Here is a 22,090-nt window from a genome sequence, read left to right as displayed (position 1 = left end):
TCGTGTGGCATATGCACTTTCTCCCTGTGTCTGCATGTACTTCCTCTAGATGCTCCAGTTTCCTCCCACAGTCCAAAGATCTACAGGTTAGGTGAATTAGCTGTGAGAATGGCAGGATAGGGTGGGGGGTAATGGGATGCTCTTCCAATTTGCTGTCAATACCACTCCCCGCCCCCCCATATGTTGAGGACTCCCCTTCACGATTATCATCAACTCTTCATCCTAGTATGCTGCCTCCAATGAGGATAACTGCCTTCCCAAAATTCCTGAACAAAACAGTGGCCACAACAACCACCCCATTGACTTTTATGGAGCTGACCATAACGACCTGTTGCTGCCTCCCACCCTTCTGTTTGACTTGGACAGACAGACGCAACTGCTGGGAGGACAGGATGTCTGAGCGATAGCGCCCTGACCACGTGTCCCAGGCCTAGTTCCTCTTGACCTGCAGCACTGACTGGGACCCACTGCCCGGTCTGTAGTGACATCGACAGTCTGGGCCTGGATATCCCACGCAGCTGACCGATAGTGTGCGAGTGCCCAGGCTGATTTTGGAAGCTGCCTTTCATTGCTACACCAAAGTCCCACGACAGAAGTTTTGTACCCCCTGGCTTGCCAGAGGGCAACTCCAGGCAGAACGTGATACATACAGTGCGTTTGCCGCTTCTGTCGCTGACACATGCTGTTTGTGTGAGGTTGACATTACACCAAGCCATGTAGTGACAAATGCACCACTTTGATGGTCACTGCTCACAACCAAGACCAACTTTGTGTCATTTACAAATGGCAATGCAAAGGAAAAGTACAGTGAGCCCTTGAGCTCTGTTGGACAGGCCAAACACATAAAAGGCAAGGCATGGCAGAGATGATGGGAGAGTCAAAGTAACTGCAAACTGATTGAGTCTTGACAAGGCAAGTATCTGGCGGAATCCATAAGTTGGGTGTTTGACACTGTGTGTATAATGCCCTGACAGTAATGGTATTGAGAAGGGCTAGAGGGCTCCAAAGTGCAGATCTGCACTGCAAGTGCAGCAGACTGTTATCAGGAGAGTGCAATGAGGCTGATGCCTATCTTCTGCCAATGTCCTTAAACAGGAGTAAAGGGTTTTATATGGGCTGTTACTGACCATCGAAAATGATGGGAGATGGATGCCCAAGGAGCAAAAGATGATCTGAAGGTATAGAGAGCCCACAGTGTCGACAGTGGTCATTCAGCCCATCAAGTCTGCACTGAACCTCAAAAGGTATCCTACCCAGATGCACCCCTTCTAACCCCGTATCTGATTCACCATGGTTAACTCAGCTAGCCTTCACATCCCTGGGCACTATGAGGCAATTTAACACGCACAATCCACCAACCTACACATCCTTAGATTGTGAGAGGAAACTGGAGCATCCGGAGGAAACCCAGGGATAATGTATAAACTCCACAGAGACAGTCAGCTGAAGCTGGAATTGAACCTAGGTCATAGACGCAAAGAGAACATGAAAACTCCATGCAGACAGTCACACAAAGCTGTAATCAAATCCAGCTTTCTGGCACTGTGAGGCAACAGTGCTTACTACTGAGCCACTGTGCCGTCCCAAGTCACCAGGTATCCTGGCTCTGACTTTCATGCCAGGAATTGTCACCTTCTGGCTTCTATCTGGTCGTTGGGAGAAGAGGACGCAACAAATTTATGAGGCACAGTTCGGTACTAATAGCAGGCCATTGCACAGAAATCAATTCAAATTTGTCTCTTGCCATTGCTGCCAATCTCACTCTGATTTCCCAACTGACTCCCCTGTTCCCATGACATTGATGGGCTGGGAAGACTCTGTCCAGTATTTTCCAAATGCTCCTGCTTCCCTCATTCTTCCAGAATGAGCTTGGAGGATCCTTGCCAACTTGCAGTGTGTCTCACCTAAAAAACAGCAACACAGTGAAGCAGCTGCTGTCAGATAGACAATTAATTCTGCTCACATTATTTCTGGTCACAATCTCACCTGTTGTAACCATCCCTCCATTGAAATGAAACAGCCCGGTTTTTACCAGCCGATATATCACAACTCAGAGACAGTGGGTGTTACTGAATTGCTTTAATCTAACCTTAGCTGACCTTCAATAATCTATTGAAAGCTTCTGCTCAACAGAACAGCAAAGAACATGTTAACATTTCCTCAAAGTCTGTTCTTTCAAGATTTCAGTCTCTGTCGCTCAATTAGAACTCAACTCCCTAACAACACATAATTCATTGTCTCCACTCTCTCTCTCCCTTTGATGCTCAGTTCTGCTTCCTGACCATATTTTACTAATAGTGAGCTGTTCCTCAGACTAATTCATTTCTAATTGTCTTAAGCCACATGGTCCCAAAAGCCATCAAATTTAGTGCAGCACTCAGCGATAACACAGACTCTCAAAAAGAGCACAGTGTGTGAAAAGAAACATCTGACAGAGCATTAAACTGGGCAGAAAATTAACCCCTTATTACTTGCCTCCTTAGGTTGCTATCACTAGAATGGCTCAGTGGTCAGTACTGCTGCCTCACAGCACCAGCTCCAGCATCTGCAGTCCTCACTTTCTCACAGCACCAGTGACCTAGGTTCAATTCCAGCTTCAGCTGACTGTCTCTGTGGAGTTTATACATTATCCCTGTGTCTGTGTGGGTAGCTTCATTTTCTTTCCACAGTCCAAAGATGTGCAGGTGGATTGGACATGGTAGATTGCCTATACTGTCCAGGCTAAGAGAACTATCCATTGGAAATATGGGGTTACAAGGATTGGACGGGTGGGGGGTGGGGGCATGGTTAGGTCTTGGTTGGATTGTATTTGGACAGTTGGTCTGGACTCAAAGGGCCAAATGGCCTGCTTCCATCTGTAGTAATTCTATTGTTGTCCTAGCTCTTAATTATAGGGAGCAATTGATGTGTATAAATCCATAGCTAATGAATCATTGGGCCAGTTAAATACCAATTAAACTGGCTCATTCGTATCAAGTGGCTAGCAAAAGTTAGCTGGTGAATGAGTTCCTATATGAATGGTTGTGTCTCCTGACACCCACCCTGAAGGTTTCATAATGCCATGCCTATGCACACTTTGTGAAATGCCTTACCAGTCTAAAACATGGCAGCGTCCACATGAGTACAATCTATATCAATGAACAGGATGGAGTGATGTCACTGACAGTGCTGGCAGGGCGACTGCACATGCCCATTTTGCGCTGCATACTGAAATCATCTTTGTGGGTGTCCGGAGACATTCTGTTTATTTATTCCTTCATGGTGTGCGGGCATGATTGTCTGGGCCAACATTTATCATCCATCCCTAGCTGCTCTTGTGAAAATGTTGGGGAGTTGCCTCCATGAATGTCTGCAGTTCATTTGGTGTTAGTCACCCTGACAATGCTACTGGGGAAAACGTTCCAATAGTTTGACCCAAAGACACTGAAGGAACTGTAATATGTTGCCGAGTCTGGATGGTGAGTGGGCTAGAAGAAAACTTCAGTTTGAATTTTTTCCTACTTTTTAATGTTATTCTCGAATTTGATCTCAGTGACCATTTCAGACTGTAACTCATTATGTAAAACTCTTGATTATTCTGCCAATCATTTTCCACATGCACTGTCTGACTTGTTTTTTCTTTTGCTGTTGATGGGATGTGGACATCACTGGATAGGCTATTATTTATTGCTTGTGCCTAATTGTCCAGAGGCAGCTGAGAGTCAACTACATTGGTGTGAGTCTGGAGTCAAATGTCGGCCACACTAGGTAAGGAAGGCAGACTTCCTTCCCTGGAGGAGATCAGTGAGGCAGAAGGGATTTTCCAGGAATGAACAGTGGTTACCTAGTCACCATTAGGCTAGCCTTCATTCCAGATTTTTTTCTGGAATTCAGATTTTCTATGGGGTAGAATTCCCAGAACATCAGACCAGGGTTTCAGATTGCTTTCTACTTTTCTGCGGGCCCTATAGTTATTGTATGTAATTTCCCCTTAGTTACAGAGTCAAGACTTGCAGTGCATTTCGAATGTGGTGAGCCGTTGTAGAGCAGAGAATGTGAAGGAGAGATTGAGTTGAAATATTTAAATTTAATTCCTTTCAGTTCATGACTTACCTTTCTGAAAATGTTTGCACAGCGATGGACAGATTCATGGTCATTTTTATTGATTTTGTTTCATACTTCTTAACCCGAATTCCAAATGCTGAAATATCCTGTAGGAGTTGAATTAACGCTCTCTGGAATATTAAATAGACAGGCAGGAGGCTGGAAGAACACAGCAAGCAAGGCAACCATCAGAAGGTAGACATGTCAATGTTTCACGACTGGGTCTGGGCCTTCAGAACAGGGTTTTTTTTCTTGTCGCTAACCGAGTTTGTCTCTCTGCCTTTGGGATCTTAACCCAGCCATAGAATCATGACATTCACACAAAGTCTCTCCCCAGAATCAGCAATGTCAAGGAGCAAAATCACATTGGGAGTCGCTATTACTTCCAATTATAATAAATAATGGAAAATTTCCCCAGTGTTAATTGGATTTTTAAGTCATTGTGAAATGACAATGGTTTAAGATCCCTTTCCACCGACCCTTGCATAATGACCAATCTCTGTTCTTTTTATGCATTTTCTCTACCTTTTCATTTCTCCATCTTCATTTTTATAATGATTGAGTTCCGTTAGGAAATGACTCCCCTTAAATGGCAGCAATTTTCAAGGTTATATGTGGGACAACTCATGGAAAATTCATGCACCGATCATTCTTCAAACAGTGAGCAGATTAAACAGCACCCGTGGGCTTTGTGTCTTTGTCGACTTTGTTTCTTTGCTGAAGGCATTGAAGAAACAAAAGAAAATCCCCTGTATCCTTCTACCTTCCCTCTCTCCTCCAGACCATTGCTCACTATCACCTCCCCCACTGTCCCACCAATACACACAGACACATACCACACACACAGAAGCAGACACAGATGCACATACAAACACACCACACACACACACACACACACACACATGCACCCTCACACACACCCACAGATGCACACACACAGACTCACAAACAGACACACAAATGAACATACATACAGACAGAGAGACACACACACACCATCCCCTTCACCACACTCTGTCCTTTGCCTCTTCTGTAGAAACATTTGCATATCCTAGCTCACAGCTAGTGTAGTCTGTTCATTAATATCTCAGGGGGATAATTAAACTGCTGTTTAACAAGATAATCTGGAATCTTATCCCCATATGTATCACAGCTCAGCAGTTAAAATCAACACGCCCCTCAATAACGTCTTATTCTGTGTCTCTCTTCCTACTCAGTTCTATCACAATCCACTCCATCCTCTAATACCCCATTCCCCACTCCCTCCTCTGATTACCCCTTTCCCATTCCGTCCTCTGACTACTCGCTTTCCCAGTTCCTGCTCTAATTACCTCCTTCCCCACTCCTTCCTTTAATTACCCCTTTTCTCACTCCATCCTTTAATTACTCCCTTCTCACTCCCTCTTCTGATACCACCCCTTCCCTATTCCCTGCTCTGATTTCCCTTTCCCCATTCCCTGCTCTCATTTCCCCTTCCCCACTCCATTACCTGATTCCCTCTGTTCCACTCTGTCTGTTTCCTACTTCCTCACTCCCTCATCTATCTTTCAACCACATTCGCCCTTTCCTCCTGCCCTCGCAAACATCTATTAATTCTCTTCTTCCCTGTTTCGACCCCGGTCACGTTCTTCCCCCTCCCATCCCTGCCTTCCCTCTTCTCCCCTCACCAGCATCATGTATTCATACTGCCCCTCCTTCATCATTACTCCCCTTTCCCTTCCTTCACTTCTGTCTGTTTCCCAGTAATTTCAATGCTCACTTCCTGCGTCCTCGACATTTTTCTTTTGTCTCAGAGAGATGAGCTGAAGAGCACTCCTTATTAGGTCTAAAACAGCCATTTATTCTAGAGCCATTGAGACAGTGAATGAGGTAAAAGTCTGGCGAGAGCTGGAATATACCTAAACAAAATCTACGCAAAAGTAAAGTGCTGTAGGTGAACAGACATACCCGATGTGAAATGTTAATTCTGCCTCTCACTCGACAGGTGCTCCCAGACTTGTTGAGTTTGTCTAGCATTCTCCGAATTTGTTTCTGGAAAATTCTTTGTTCCTTTCTCCACAGAGGCTGCCCAGATCTGGAAAGTTTCCATCCCAGTAAATGTCTCCTGGAGACCGTATCCTGTTTGAGAGTGTGACTGATGGACTGAGCCCCCTCTCCCTCCAGAAGATGAGAAACCTCCCTTCATATCGGCAAATTCTTTCTCTAAATCAAAATAACCAAAGTATTTCTATTCATTCCTGGGTTACGAATCTTCCGCAGGATAGCATCAAAGGCTTCAAGTTTGCAGAAGGAAGGAGAGATTTCAGCCACAATTATTTAACCCCTCTGCAACTAGTTGCACTCGAGGGGGTGCAGAGATGATTCACCAGGATGTTGCCTGAGATGGAGCAGTTTAGCCATGAAGAGAGGCTGGATGAACTCTGGTTGTTTTCTTTAGAGCAGAGATGGCTGAGAGGAGACCTGATAAAGGTGTATAAGATTATGATGGACATGGACAGTGTGAATAGAAAACAACTCTCCCCTTAGCTGAAGGGTCAATAATGAGAACATTTCATTTTAAGGTGAAAGGGCATTTGAGGAAAGTAATGTTTTACCCAGTGGATAGTGGGAATATGGAATACAATGCCTCTGTGGGTAATAGAGGGGGAAACCCCACAACCTTTTAAAAGTACTTGGATGAGCACTTGAAAGCTATGGGCCATGTGCTGTAAAGTGGGACAAGTGTAGATTTAGAGTAGTTTATTGTCAGTGTAAACCTGATGGGTGACAGGGCTTCTGAGCGTACGATGCTATGACTTTGTTAAATGTAGAATACTAAGAATAATTTGCATTGATTTAGCACCTTGAAGACACTAAAATATCTCAAGGTGCATGACAATTACAATTTGAGATTGAGCCATGCCAGGAGATGTTATGGCAGATGGCCAAAAGGCTGGGCAAGATTTTTGCTTTATCAAAGGAGGAGAGAGAAATGAATTGAGTTAGCTTTCTTGCCGCACACACACAAATCAGTACAGTAACAAGTTTGCAAGTTGCCACATTACGTTGCCATCTTACACACAAAGGTAGAAAAGTAGAATTAATAAGTCCAGTATTACAGATCATAGGAATTAATTAGAAAAATGAATAAATAGTAAGTTCAGAATAGGAGTCTTTCCAACCCAGTGCATGCCGGCACCTCGCCTCCAGGAACAGAAAGGGAGACCTCACTGTCTTGCTGCTGCCCACACCAGACTCAGCAATGGAGGAGTTGCCCCACTTTAGGTGCCATCTCTTCACCACTGGGCCCACCTCGATGATGCTGCTGAACCCTACCTCACCCTGCAACTAAGAGTTGGGATGTGGAAGGGTGAAGCGAAAAAATTCCAGAGTTTTGTGTCCTTGCAATCGGAGGCAGAGCTGCCAACTATCCCTCACTCCACCAATTAGCTGCTTCACCACCCATAACTATGGAAGAATGAACTGTCCCTCACTTCACCAACTAGCTGCTTCAGCACCCATAACTATGGAAGAATGAACTGTCCCTCACTTCACCAACTAGCTGCTTCAGCACCCATAACTATGGAAGAATGAACTGTCCCTCACTTCACCAGCTAGTTGCTTCAGCGCCCATAACTATGGAAGAATGGGCTATCCCACACTTCACCAACTAGCTGCTTCAGCACCCATATGTATGGAAGAATGGGCTATACCTCACTTCACCAACTAGTTGCTTCAGCACCCATAAGTATGGAAGAATGGGCTATCCCTCACTTCACCAACTAGCTGCTTCAGCACCCATAACTATGGAAGAATCGGCTATCCCTCACTTCACCAACTAGCTGCTTCAGCACCTGTAACTAAAACTCCTGTGCCTCCATCTCATGGAACTCCACCAGTTCAGTTCAGTGTCCATCCCCAATTAGGACTCACGAAGGAACTCCCATCAATGTGAGGGGAGGAAGAGGAAGCTTTGCTCAAATCCCAATACCAGGTTGTCTCTTTTTCCTGAGACTCTGACACTTGATTTCTCAAAGATTTGAGCTGCTCAATTCAACCTGGAAGCGGGGTTAGTGCCAAGATTTCTCTCTCTCCCTCTATCCAGAATTTCAAAACTAGACCGGGGCAGCTGATTGAAAGATCTAATTCTATGTGTCAAACGCACACTTACTGGGAACTGGTGAAGTGATGCTTGGAATATCAGACCTGTTGATTCAGGAGATCAGTGAGAGAGGTATTGCTGAGGAATCTGGGACTGAGCAAGAGGGGAGTCTCATTTTTCATTGCCTATCCATGTGAGAGAGACTGTGTTTCTCTAGTCATTATTTTGCACAACAAGAGTTATGCCACAAGCTGATGTACAAATTAGTGTAGCTTCCTCTTTCTATTTTGTCCACATTCTGGTTCGAGTGGGGACCGTGCTGTTTTGTGGAAGTGAATTGTGTACGTTATTTATAGAAGGACCTAGTCTCTAGATTGATTCTGTCACCTTCATATTTAACACCTGCAATGATCCCATTCCCTTCATTTGTCATTTCATCTTAGCAGCTGGAATTCTGACAGAGTAATTGGAATAACAGACAGCTCTGTCACAGGACTAGTCCAGGTACAATGGAATGAATGGCTACTTCCTGTACTGTACCATTCCCTGATCCAATGTAGATAGTGCCAGTGGCAATGTTTGACTGGTTTGTTTAGATGAAAAGAAAGAGCTCTCTCTCTCTCTCTCTCTCTCTCTCTCACTCTCTCCCCATGCTTTTTGGCAATGTTGCTAAACTGCACTGTTTTATCACAGAGCTGTCAGATTTGGGTATTTCGTTAATGGGAATATGAGGCACATAGTACTCAGCTGGTGTGTGTTTGAAAAGAGATGAGACAAAACAGGGAGGAAAGGATTCTGCACTTGGAATCTTAAAGTCTGAAGACTGTAGGACTAAGTCACTCTCATCAATGTTTCCCCTGATATTTGAGCTGTCCTTGTCTGAAAGTCACAGCCCCCATCCAGTGCCTAAAGTCTATCCCTGTGAGTCTCACTGCTGTTAGTTATCACAGTGTGTGGGGAGTCCCTAGCAATCACTTTCACATAAAGTCCAATTCCCTCCAGTCATTCTGCTTCCATTAAAATTTGAAAGAGATTCTATTTCCACCAGCCGAGTATCTTCATTGAGACTCTTCACCTTACACTGAACAGCTTTTGTTATGCGATTACCTCCCCACCAGGGAATCAAAGTTGGCTGCTTGAGGAAGAGGAAGGCACTGGGTGCTTGCAAGGAACAGGTTGTCCTTTGGTTCAATGGAACTGGAACGAGAGAGATAAATCTCGGGAGGAACTGAGGCATTTAACAGGTTCGAAAGTGTCGGGAAAGTGGAGCATTCATACATTCATTATCGGGTGTACCATATGATTGGGTAGCACTGCTGCCTCACAGTGCCACGGACCTGGGTTCAATTCGTCCTTCAGGTGACTGTGTGTGGACCTTACACATTCTCCCCATGTCTGTGTGGGATTTTTTCCGGGTGCTCTAGTTTCCTCCCACAGTCCAGAGTTCTGCTTATTAGGCAGGTTGGCTGTGCTAAATTGCCCCATATGTGCAAATTAGGTGGATTAGCCATGGAAAAGGGATAGGGTCAGGGTGCTCTTCAAAGGGTCAGTACAGACTCAACAGGTTGAATCAACTCTATCTGTGCTGAAGTGATTCTAGAACAAATGGAGGCCATTTAGTTTATTGTGTCTGTGCTGAAAATGCAATTCCTCTGCTACCAATCTCCTACTTATCGCTGATTATTTCGCTCTTCAAGTGTTTGGCCTATTCTATTTTGCAAGTTACCATTGAAACTGCTCCCACACCCTTCCAGGCAGAGCGCTCCAAATCACATTGACTCACTTCTACGAGTCCGGTTACATTGTTGAGACGGGACGTTAAGCCAAGATCCTGTCTGCTGACCGTACAAAATTCCACTCTCCTCTTCAATTCCAGTGATTGTCTCAATATTTATCTCTCCAAGCATTCACTAGAAAATAGATTGCCTGATTGTTTACTCTTTGTTGGATCCGGCTGTGCACAAGTTGACTGCTATGTTTGGTACATCTAGGCAGTGACCACATTTCAAGACAGAACACTTCTTTGTGGGATGTCACAAGGTGGTGCTACAGAAATGCAGCCTTCAGCTGACCACACTAATCATTTCTACAAAACTCTCCCAGTTGTGATTCCAGGGCCTGAATTCGTTATAGGGTCAGAAACTGGTGAATGTCGAAATGCAATCGCAAGCTTTAGTGGAAGGTGTTTGAGAAATACTCAGATGGTTTTGCACTGATCTGAAGGTCAAACATACCCGGCTTTCAACACGCAGTCGATTCATTATTTATAACTTGGTCCTGATGTGTCCTGCTTAAATTTTAATCAAGTGGAATTGTTTCCAGTTGAATCTCCAATCATTTCATTTTTCACATCCTTGAACTGATTGTTTAGGCATTTGCAGAGCAGGAACATTTTCTAGTCGTTCAGTCTGGGGACCAGATGAACATTTACAAATGTCTCTCTCCCTGTTCCAGTGATTCTCTGTCATTTTGCCTCCTGCTCGGATGGCACTTTGCTTGCATTATCCTGTAGCTTTGATTTGATTGAGTCTGATCGTAGTGTTGTTCACATTGAGCATTCTCGACCTTGTGCATGTTCTGGGCTGTGATTTGGCCACATGCTGTTTCAGATATTCTATGGGGACCTGATAACACAGGCCATGACCAACCATCTCAGCCTCTCAGGGCAGTCCTACCAGAGTACACAACCTGAACTTGAAGGGACTGGGGGCCCTTATGCAAAACTAAACTGGGAATCCGACATTTCCCTAAATGAGTCGACTATCTATGGGACAAGATTACCAGACAGATGGTGGAAGCTATTTAGTGTGGTTTCAGATGTAAATTTAGAATGCCATCTCCCAGGTAATTACAGATCAGACTCTAGTATCTGAGTCATTGGAGAAATGATGTGCATGAGTGATTTGAAAAGCCCATCACTACATATCCGAGTTAGTTAGAGTTTGTTGATGGAGACTGATCACAATTTTAAATCCTTTTGATTTTGAGAATCTGGGTATTGCTGTATATGCTAGCCTTTCTTGTCTATTCCTAATTGTTCTGGAGAATGTAGTGGTGAGCTATTCTCTTAAAATGCTGCATTCCTTGTGGTAAAGGAACACTCCATGGTGCTGTTTGGTACACTCTACATACCATACATCTACAAATACTACTGTCCAGGATACTCCGGGCACCCAGCTCCATGCTCAGTTCACAGTTTTGTCTTCAACCACAAGATAAAGCAGGTTTGACTGTAATTATATTTACAGCTACAATTTCTGTAAAGAAGGAGCAATTCAGATGGAACGACAAGTGAAGTGAAGCTGAAAATCACTTGCAAATTCCAATCAGTTTAACTTGGAGCATCAACACTGAGTCTCCCACCTGGTCACACAGTTTATGCAACATGTCTGTCATAGTCTCAAATCATATCAGGGTCCATTTTTCCTAACATTGGAAAGGTTTCTCAGTTATATGTGGACAGAGAGTAATCTGACATACTTTATTGTGCTCACAAACTGCCAGTGTTTTATATTAGTCACCACTGGCCCGCCTGAGAAAGATCATTTCAGTACGGTATTCATCAAATCATTGCGCACATGCTGGTTTGACTTTCAACCTTCGTGGTTTATCTCCGGTAATGGATTCACTTTTGTCAAATCTGCTGGAGAATAACACTCCTGAAGAAAAATAAGAAAGGGGTTCTAACAGAATTGAAATGATTGACCTGTAGGGAATGATGATTGAATGAGATGAGGACTGAATTCAATCAAAGAACGAAACACAAAAAGTGGTCCCCAGCTCTAAAGGAAGAAGGTTCCACACTTTCAGAAAATGATGATGTCTCTTCTCTTTGAGAAAGCAATGCTTGTGATCAATATTCCACCCATCAGCTCCACCAATGGTACACTGTGGCTCTGGTGTATACCATCCACATGTTTTACTGCAGCAACTCACAAAGGCTGATTGTGTAGCATTTCCTAAATACCCCATTCTCCCCCATCATCTAGAATGACAAGGACAGCAGACACCACCTGCTCCGTCTTCCCTCCTGAATAACAAACCACCTTGAGACTGTAAAAGGTGATGTATAAATCTCAGCTTTTTCTCATTGTTGGAATAACCTTTGTTTTCAATTAAAAGGCAGGTCCAATGATGTCAATCTTCAAGGATCACATTGGGAAAGTGGTAGCCATGAAAAGAGGCCCTCCCCTAACACAGGTCTGGAACAGGTCTGGAACAGGGAGTCTGGCTTGGCTTCAGAGGGTGTAAGTTGCCCAGTTTTGAGCACCAACTTTACGTGGGATGTCAAAGACTTGGAGAGGGTGCACAGGAGATTTACCAGAGGCTACAAGCAATAGAGGGACTTTGATTAATGTAAAGTGACTGGAAAAGGTGGGATTGATGTCTCTCAAGCTGAAAAGATTTAAAGGAGATTTTATGAAAATGATCAATGTTTGCAATGGTTTGGCAGAGCAAAAAAGGAAAATATTGGTTCCACCAGCTCAAGGATTGAAGACTCAGATTTGAGCTGAGTGGCAGAACAACCAGAGGCAGTAAGAAGAAACAAGCTGAGGGTGGCAATGTGCCTCAGTGGTTAGCACAGTGCCAGGGACCTGGATTCGATTCCACCCTCAGGAAACTGTCTGTATGGAGTTTGCACATTTGCCCTGCGTCTGCGTGGGTTTCCGTTCCATGCTCCGATCTTGTCCCACAATCCAAAGGTGTGAAGGTTAGGTGGATTAGCATTAGGTACTGCAAGGTTTTGGGCAATAGAATAGAAGGGAATGGCTCTGGGTGGGATACTCTTTGGAGGATTAGTGGTTCTAGAAGAGCACAGCAGTTCAGGCAGCATTCAACGAGCAGCAAAATCGACGTTTCGGGCAAAAGCCCTTCATCAGGAATAAAGGCAGTGAGCCTGAAGCGTGGAGAGATAAGCTAGAGGAGGGTGGGGTGGGGACAAAGTAGCATAGAGTACAATGGGTGAGTGGGGGAGGAGATGAAGGTGATAGGTCAAGGAGGAGAGGGTGGAGTGGATAGGTGGAAAAGAAGATAGGCAGGTCAGACAAGTCCGGACAAGTAAAGGAGACAGTTACTGAGCTGGAAGTTTGAAACTAGGATGAGGTGGGGGAAGGGGAAATGAGGAAGCTGTTGAAGTCCACATTGATGCCCTGGGGTTGAAGTGTTCCGAGGCGGAAGATGAGGCGTTCTTCCTCCAGCATCTGCAGTCATTGTTTTTACCTACTCTTTGGACGGTCAGTGCAGACTCAATGGGCCAAGTGGCCTGCTTCCATGTAGGGATATAGGGAATCTATGAAATTATGATAATCTTAAGTGTGCTGCCTGGAAAGTGGAAACAACACTTTCAAAATAAAGTTGGAAAAATATTTAAAAGAAGAAAGGTGAATGGAAGTGGGGCTAATTGTACTGTTCTTTCAAACTGAACACGGGCACTATGGGTCAAATAACCTCAGTCTGTGTTGTAAAACTCTGTGATTTTAACCTGGTTGTTGATTTACATTTCTGTCATGATAAATTCTTTCCTCTTTGTTTAGTCCTGGGGCACAAAACCCAGTCATTTATTTATTATTTCAATAATATTAAATGAAGCGTTCCACTGTTGGAGTATTATCAATGTTTTGTAAAAGATGTGAACCAGTTTCAATGTGACTCTCAGCATGATCCAGGTACGCAATGAATAATTCAGTTCCTTCACAGAGACAGAGACAAATAATGAGCAGCTCCTCACCTCTGGTATCGTTTAGCTCCATTCCTGCTCTTTAAAGGTGGCTCCCAGTGAGATTTGCCACATCTTATCGTTGTATTTAACACAAAATTGATTTACAAATGAAAAGTTCTGAGAGGAGATATTTTAAGGTGGGAAGAATTTATTGTCACTCGAGAGATGCAGGGTAAGGCATGATCTAACACACGTCTTTAAAGGTCAGGATAAAACTTCATGCAAATCTACAGATCAGATGGAGGCCATTCAGCCCACGGACCATGTGCTGGCTTTTTGTAAGAGCCATCCAATTAATTCTTATCCCATTCTTATCCCACAGGTAATCATCAATACTTTTCCTTCATTTCTTCAATCGTCAGATGAGGCTGCTCAGTGGTTAGCTCTGCTGCCTCACAGTGTCAGAGAAATGGCAGGTGGAGTTCAATCCAGACAAATGCGAGGTGATGCCTTTTGGAAGATGCATCAAAAGCGAACTATGCAGTAAATGGAAAGGCTTTGGGAAAATTGATATACAGAGAGATCTGGGTGTTCAGATCCATTGTTTCCTGAAGGTGGCTACACAGGTCAGTGGAGTGGTCAAGCAGGCAGATAGCATGCTTTCCTTCATTGGATGGGGTATTGAGTACAAGAGTTGGCAGGTCATGTTAGAATTGTATCAGATTTTGGTTCAGCCACATTTGGAATACTGCATACAGGTCTGATCTCTGCACTACTAAAAGGATGTGAATGCTTTGGAGTGGGTGCAGAGAAGGTTCACCAGGATGTTGCATGGTATGGTGGGTGCTCGCTATGAGGAGAGGTTGAGTAGACTAGAATTATTTTCATTGGAAAGGAGAAGGTTGAGGGGGGACCTGATTGAGGCCTACAAAATCACGAGAGGTATAGACAGGTTGGAGAGCAAGAAGCTTTTTTTCCCAGAGTGGGGACTCAATTACTAAGGGTCACAAGTTCAAAGTGAAAGGGGGAAAGGTTTAGGTGAGATATACGTGGAAGGTTCTTCACGCAGAGGTGGTGGGTCCCTGGAATGCGTTGCCAGCGAAGGTGGTAGAGGCCAGAACAATAGCATCATTAAAGATGTATCTGGACAGATACATGAATGGGCAGGGAGCAAAGGGATACAGATCCTGAGAAAATAGGCAGCAGGTTTAGATAGAAGATCTGAATCGGCACAGGCTTGGAAGGCCAAAAGGCCTGTTCCTGTGCTGTAAGGTTCTTTGTGGTTCTTTGGGATTTCCAGAATTTAGGACGCAGACAAATTACCAACGATGGAGCGGAGCAGCTCAGCTCAGATACGCTCAAGAATTGCAGGACAGAAGAGATCCTGGAGGTTGAGAACTGGAGGAGATTACAAGGGTAGGGGAAGGATCAAGAATTTGAAAAAAAAGTTTCAATGTCGTCTTTCATGAGTTGGCAGCAGGGGGCAGATCACTGAACACAAGGAGGAGATAGGGGAAGGGAATTTAGTGTGCGCTAACACAAGAGCAGCAGAATCTTGTTTAAGCTTCTGACATTTCCAACATATTCTAATTGACTGCACTAACAAACTTCAACATCACTTCAGTAGCTGGAGCATTTGGGATGGCCTGCGGCGGTGAAAGGCGCTACAGAAATGCAAATTTCCCTTGCGTGCTTCAGATCCGATTCTGCAGGGGGCCTCTTTCGACAAACTGTCTGAGATCAAAACCCTTCCCTCCTCCAGCAGTCGATGCTGCATCTCTCTCAGTACAAAGAATCCCATTGTCAGGGTTTGTACACGGAGGGTGACAAAGTTCTTTGTATACACAGCAACAAAGCTCTGTCCTCTCCCCAGCGTCTGCTCAGAACACAAAAGAAATATTCAGAAATGATGACAGCTTAATACCTTGGTCGAGGAGGAAGCTTGGAAATGAAGATTGTTCCTGTAAATGATCCAGGCTCCGAGTTTAAGCCTGCTGTTATCTCAAAGCTACTATTTCATTCCTCGCAACCCAATTAGCCGACAGCCGGGATCGAGGGTCAGCGTGGCATAAATGAGGCTAATAAATGAAACCAGTCTCAGTGACTGAGCCTCAAATGTGCGTTCATTCAGCCCTCAGAGAAAATCCACCCTCCGCCGATTCTAATCATGGAAACAACTGAAACTGAAGGATTGAATGCCAGTGATTTGAGAACTCACTGACAAGGAGGCCTTCACAAACAGAATGAGAGCTAACATCAGTCTCCAGCAGCACTTTACAATGATCATTCTGATTGGACTCTTGGGGCGCAGTGGTGGAGACCCTACTCCTGAACCAGAAGGGTCACGTTCAAATCCTACCCGTTCCAGGCGGGTGCCATAACTTCTCTGAAGAGACTGACTAAAGATATCTATTCCTTTGCCTGACCCAGAAGAAGCCATAGTTGCTGGCTCAATGTTGAATCAACCTCCACTCTCTGCACCATCCCTTGCAAGAGGGGTAAAATCTGTGCCCACACCTCCCCTCTCACCTCCATCCAAGGACCCAAAGGATCCTTCCACGTCCGGCAGAGATTTTTCTGCACCTCCAAACATGTATCCGTTGCTCTCCATGTGGCCTCTTCTACATTGGGGAGACAGGATAGAACACTGCCGTGTGGCCGATCACTCCCCCTCCCACCCCGCCAAAGACATGCAAGACCTGGGCCTCCTCCAACACCAAATCCTAGCCACCTGACGACTGGAGGAAGAACACCTCATCTTCCGCCTTGGGACCCTCCAAACACGTGGAATCAACATCGATTTCACCAGTTTCCTCACCTCCCTTGCCCCCACCTTATCCCAGATCCAACCTTCCAATTTGTCACCGCCTTCTTGAACTGTCCTAGCTGTCCATCTTCCTTCCTACCTATCTGCTCCACCCTCCAGTATGACCTATCGCCATCACCACCCACCTTCATCCACCTGTTGCATTCCTAGTTAACTTATCCCCAGCACCACCCCCTCCCATTTGTCTCTCAGCCCCCTTGGGGCACCCTCACATTCCTGATGAAGCGTTCATGCTTGAAATGTTGACTCCCCTTATTCTCGGAAGTTTCCCGAATGACTGTGCTTTTCCAGCGCCACACTTTTTGACTCTGAATCAGAAATCAGTCGATGCTGATTGCTAAGGATGTTAAGGTTTGTGGAGCCAGGCTGAGTTAATGGGGTTAGGATACAGAATGGCCACAATCTCATTGAAGAGTGGGACAGCTTTGAATAGCTGAATGGCTTATTTTCCTACAAAATGTGGATGAGCGAGAGAGGTTGAATGGGCTGTTCATATTATTATGTTGTCATCAACAGATGGCAAGGATGGTGAATTATGGAATATAAGGAAACATTTGGTTCCTTGGGCATTGGTTAGGGAAGGAAGGAGCTGCGCCTCAGAGGGAATCTCCCTGCTCAGACAGAATTTGCTTGAAAACCTCCATCATTTCTGTTTTTTTTTCTGATTTCCAGTATCCAGAGTTCTTTCAGTTTCTCAGCTCAGTAAGAACATAAGAACTAGAAGCAGAAATGGACCATCTGGCCCTTTGAGTCTGCTTCATCATTCAGTAAGATCATGGCTGATCTTTTTATGAACTCAGCTTCACTTACCTGCCCTCTCATCATAACCCTTAATCCCTTTACTGTCCAAAATCTATCTTTGCCTTAAAAACTTTGAATGAGGTAGCTTCAACTGCTTCATTGGGCAGGGAATTTGACAGATTCACAACACTTTAGATGAAAAAGTTCCTCCTCAACTCAGTCCTAAATCTGCTCCCCCTTATATTGAAGCTTTGCCCATTAGTTTTAGTAATGTCATCATTCAGTGTAACAGTTTCCTGATGTACCCTGCAACAAGCAACAGCTCTGGGATTCTATTCATCAGTGGCAGCAGTAAACCACACAGTGGCTCCATGGTTAGCACTGCTGCCTCACAGCTCCAGGGACTCGGATTCAATTCTAGCCGTGAGTGACTGTCCCTGTGGAGGTTGCACTTTCTCCCCATGTATGTGTGCATTTCTGCTGAGTGCTCCAGTTTCCTCCCACAGTTAGCGAGATGTGCAGATTAGGTGGATTGGTCATACTAAGTTGTCCAAATTGGCCAGTGATGTGCAAGCTAGGTGGGAGTCAGTTTAGTTCAGTTGGCTGGACAGTGGTTTGGCAAAAGTGGGTGATGCTAACATTGTGGGTTTAATTCCCATCACCAAGCGGGGTTACCATGATGGACTCTCCTTCTCAACCTCTCCTCTCGTCTGAGGTATGGCAGCTCCTCAGGTTAAATCACTGCCAGTCATATTTGTTGAATGAGAGTGCAGTCTTATGGTCTGATAAGACTACAGCGACACAAAATCTAGGTAGATTAGACATGATAAGATGGGAATCATGTTAGGTCAGTTTAGGATGCTCTTTGGAGGATCAGTGCTGTAGTTGATGAGCTGAATGACCTCTTTCCACACTGTAGGGATTCTATAACCAGGGCTTTATTCACTTTTCATTTCAGAAGCAGAGTCATGCTCGACTCAAAACATTAACTGCTTTTTTCTCCACAGATGCTGCATGACCTGTTGAGTTTCTCCAGTATTTTCTATGTTTGCTACCCTACTTATGAGCTGGTAAACCTAACTTGTCATGTAGTTGTTCCACAGGATCACCAACGTGATTCATACCGATGTTAAGTAGTTGATGTTTTCATCTTCCAGTTCCATTATCTCCTCTCAAGGTGACTGATTGAACTTGTGATGATAATGAGTCTAGGTTGATATATTTTGAGTGCAATGATTTTCTGTCCTTGTCTCTCAGTGTGTGAAGACTTGGACTAGTGACGAGCTTGTTTGCCTGCCTGCTGTCAGACTGTGAAGTGAGGTGAAGTGTTAAGGATGAGTTGGAGCTGACATCAGTAATGCAATGTTACTCAGTTCAGTGCGGCAACTGGTAGCCTAGCGGTCAGCTCAGTTCCTGGCTTTGCTTGAGCATAGAGACTGCTTCTACACACACTGAGCCCATGCAGTCACTCACTATCATGGGAAGAGAAGACGTTAACCATTGTAGATTCATCTGTTGTCTTATTAGATGAAGAACAAGGGGATCTCCCTGTTCCCCTTTAAAGATTCCTCCCTCGACAGGACAGTGGTTGGACCACTTTTAGAATATTGCATTCAGTTCTGGTCTCCCAGCAGTAAGATATTGTAAAACTTAAAAGGGTTCAGAAAAGATTTCCAAGAATCTTGCCAGGGTTGGAGGGTTTGAGCTACAGGGAGTGGCTGAATAGGCTGGGACTATTTTAAAAGGAGCGTCAGAGGCTGAGGGGTAACATAAATGCTTATACAATCATGAGGGGCATGGATAGGGTGAATAGCCAAAAGGGATAGGGGATTCCAAAACTAGAGGGCGTAGAGTCGTAGAGTTATAGAACGCGGAAACAGACCTTTGGTCCAACTCATCCATGCTGACCAAATATCCTAAATTAATCTCGCCCCATTTGCCAGAATTTCACCTATGTCCCGCTAAACCCCTCTTATTCATACACCCATCCAGCTGCCTATTAAATGTTGTAATTTTACCAGCCTCCACCACTTCCTCTGACAGCTCATTCTGTACATGCACCACACTCTGCGTGAATAAATTGCCCCTTAGGTCCCTTTTAAATCTTTTTCGTCTCAGCTTAAACCTAGGTTTAGATTCCCCCTGCCTGGGGAAAACACCTTGTTGATTTACCTTATCCATGCCCCTCATGATTTTATGAACCTCTATAAGATCACCCCATACCCTCTGATGCTCCAAAGAAAACAGCCACAGCCTATTCAACCTCTCCCCATAGTTCAAACCCTCCAATCCTGGCAACATCTTTATAAATCTTTTATGGATCCTTTCAAGTTTCACAACATTTTTGCTATAGCAGGGAGAGCAGAACTGCACGCAGTATTCCAAAAGTGGCCTAATCAATGTCCTGCTGCAATGTAACATCTCAATGCCAATATTCAATATTGTAAGTTGAGAAGGGAAAGATATAAAAGGGTTATGAGGGGTAACGTTTCCACGCAGAAGGTGGTGCATGTATGAAATGGTCTGCCAGAGGAGGTGGTGGAGGCTAGTTCAATTACTACCTTTAAAATACATCTGGATGGATATATGAATGGGATAGGTTTAGAGGGATAAGAGCCAAATGGTGGCAAATGGGACTAGATTACTTTAGGACAGCTGATCAGCAAAGATGAATTGGACCAAAGGGTCTGTTTCTGTGATGTATAACTCCATGTATTGACCAAATATGCCGTGTGAACAACCTTCTGAACTCTTCCTCTTTTCCTGGGAACGTGAGCACGTAACCAACCTTCCCATGAATCCTGCAATCTTCTGAGACCTCTGCGTTCATCCACATCTGGTTTTTGCTCAATCCACTTTGCAATTGCTTTCAGTGTCTTTGACTGGCTGGACCAGAGGCAGTGGAATCCCTCTCCCTTTCATCTGTACATTTCTCTCACCCTGTCTCCTCCATTAAAACAATTCTTAAACTCTTTGACCAAGCTTCTCACCTCATGTCCTAATATCCTTTTAAGTGGATCAGTGTCTTTTGTGGATTTTGTGAAACACTTTGCAATGTTTATCACATGTTAATTGTACTTGGGAAATTCAGGGTTTTTTTTTATCTTGACAAATAATTAAATTCTGGGCACCCACAAGACAGGGTAACAAACAGACCAATCAATAGCAGATTCAGAGCTTGCTGAGTCAGGACATCATTGAATTAATCCTCATCCCCTACTTCATTCTTTCAAAAATATATTCATTCTATTCTGTCTTTATTTTAATCTGCTTCATGAATGAGTTTCAGATTAAGTTAGTTTAACTATATGCTTCATTTCCTTAAATCCCTTTTATATGTTACTGCGCACTTGCTGTAGGGAAACCAAATATAAATATTCTTCATCTCTGTTATTACAGTAAGTATGGGTCCCCATTGTTTGAAGGTTGTCTATTAACTTCCCTCTTTAGTTTTGTCCCTTCCTCTCATTCCTGCACAGCTTTCTCTTGCTGTAGCTTCTTCCAGTCCCCAATCCCTAGTCTATCACTGTAACCTCCTACAGTCCCCACAACCCTCCCTAACTGTATAATTTCCTCCAACCCTTAAACTCTTCCCCATCACTGTAATGTCTCCACCCTTTAATTCCTACCCTATCAATGTAACCTCCTTGAATTTCTACACCCCTCCCTATCACTGTAACCTTCTCCATTCCTCCCTATCTGTGCACTTCCTCCAGCCCCTCTAACCCACTTTTTGTAATCACTTCCAGGCTCTACACCCCAGTTATCTTTGGAATCTACCTCAGCTCTCACAAGCCTCCCTCTTTCTCCGGGCCTTACAACCCTCCACAATCTCTGCTTTTGTCTAATTCTGTCCCCTTGTGAAACCTCATGCTTCCCCCACTGGCTGCTGTGGCTTCAGCTGCAGAGTCCCTCAGCATTAGACTTCACTACATAAACCTTTGTGCCTTTTTCTCCTCCTTTGTCACATGCCTTATCAACCATCGCACTAATGCTGTGATTCAAATACAACTAAGATTGATGGATTGTTTCTTAAGTGAGACAATTAAGGGTCAGGAGCCAATGTACATATATTGAGTTGGGCTACAAATTAGCAATTTTCAACTTAAATGATGGAACACCGTCTACAAAGGCTTCTCTTTCGCCTATTGTGTTTGGGATCTTGCAATGCACTCTCTGCTGTCCCAACTCATAGGTCATAGCAGTGACTTCATATGCAAAGTTCTAATTGGTCTGAAGCACTTTGGGAAGGCATGAGGTGGGGAAACACACTATCGAAATGTAAGGTTTATCCTATCCTGAATTACAGAGGATTACATTAAATCCTCAAACCTCACTGGATATTGGAGTCTGTCCTTTTCACCTCAAATACTTCACAGTATCATACTTCAGTGCACAGAAATGTATATGTGATTAAAATCTCAGATCACTCTTTGTCACATTTATTGTACTATTTCTATGTGGTGACTCATATTAAGAAACCTAAGGGACTGGAATCTGTGAAGCTGTTAAACCGAGCAGGTCATTAATACAAGACCGTAGTCTCCTGCAAATTAACCCTCACATTAAGTAATGGAGGCGATTGTCAGAAATTGCCAAAAATAAAGAAGCCAGCAATAAATTGTCTCAAGCACAATGATTCCATCATCACAATTAGACTTCTAATTCCAGCTTGTTATTAAATTAAAAATACTTAATC

The sequence above is a fragment of the Chiloscyllium punctatum genome, chromosome 30, assembly GCF_047496795.1.
Source record: "Chiloscyllium punctatum isolate Juve2018m chromosome 30, sChiPun1.3, whole genome shotgun sequence".
NCBI classification, from domain to species: domain Eukaryota; kingdom Metazoa; phylum Chordata; class Chondrichthyes; order Orectolobiformes; family Hemiscylliidae; genus Chiloscyllium; species Chiloscyllium punctatum.
This window is presented reverse-complemented; position numbering follows the sequence as displayed.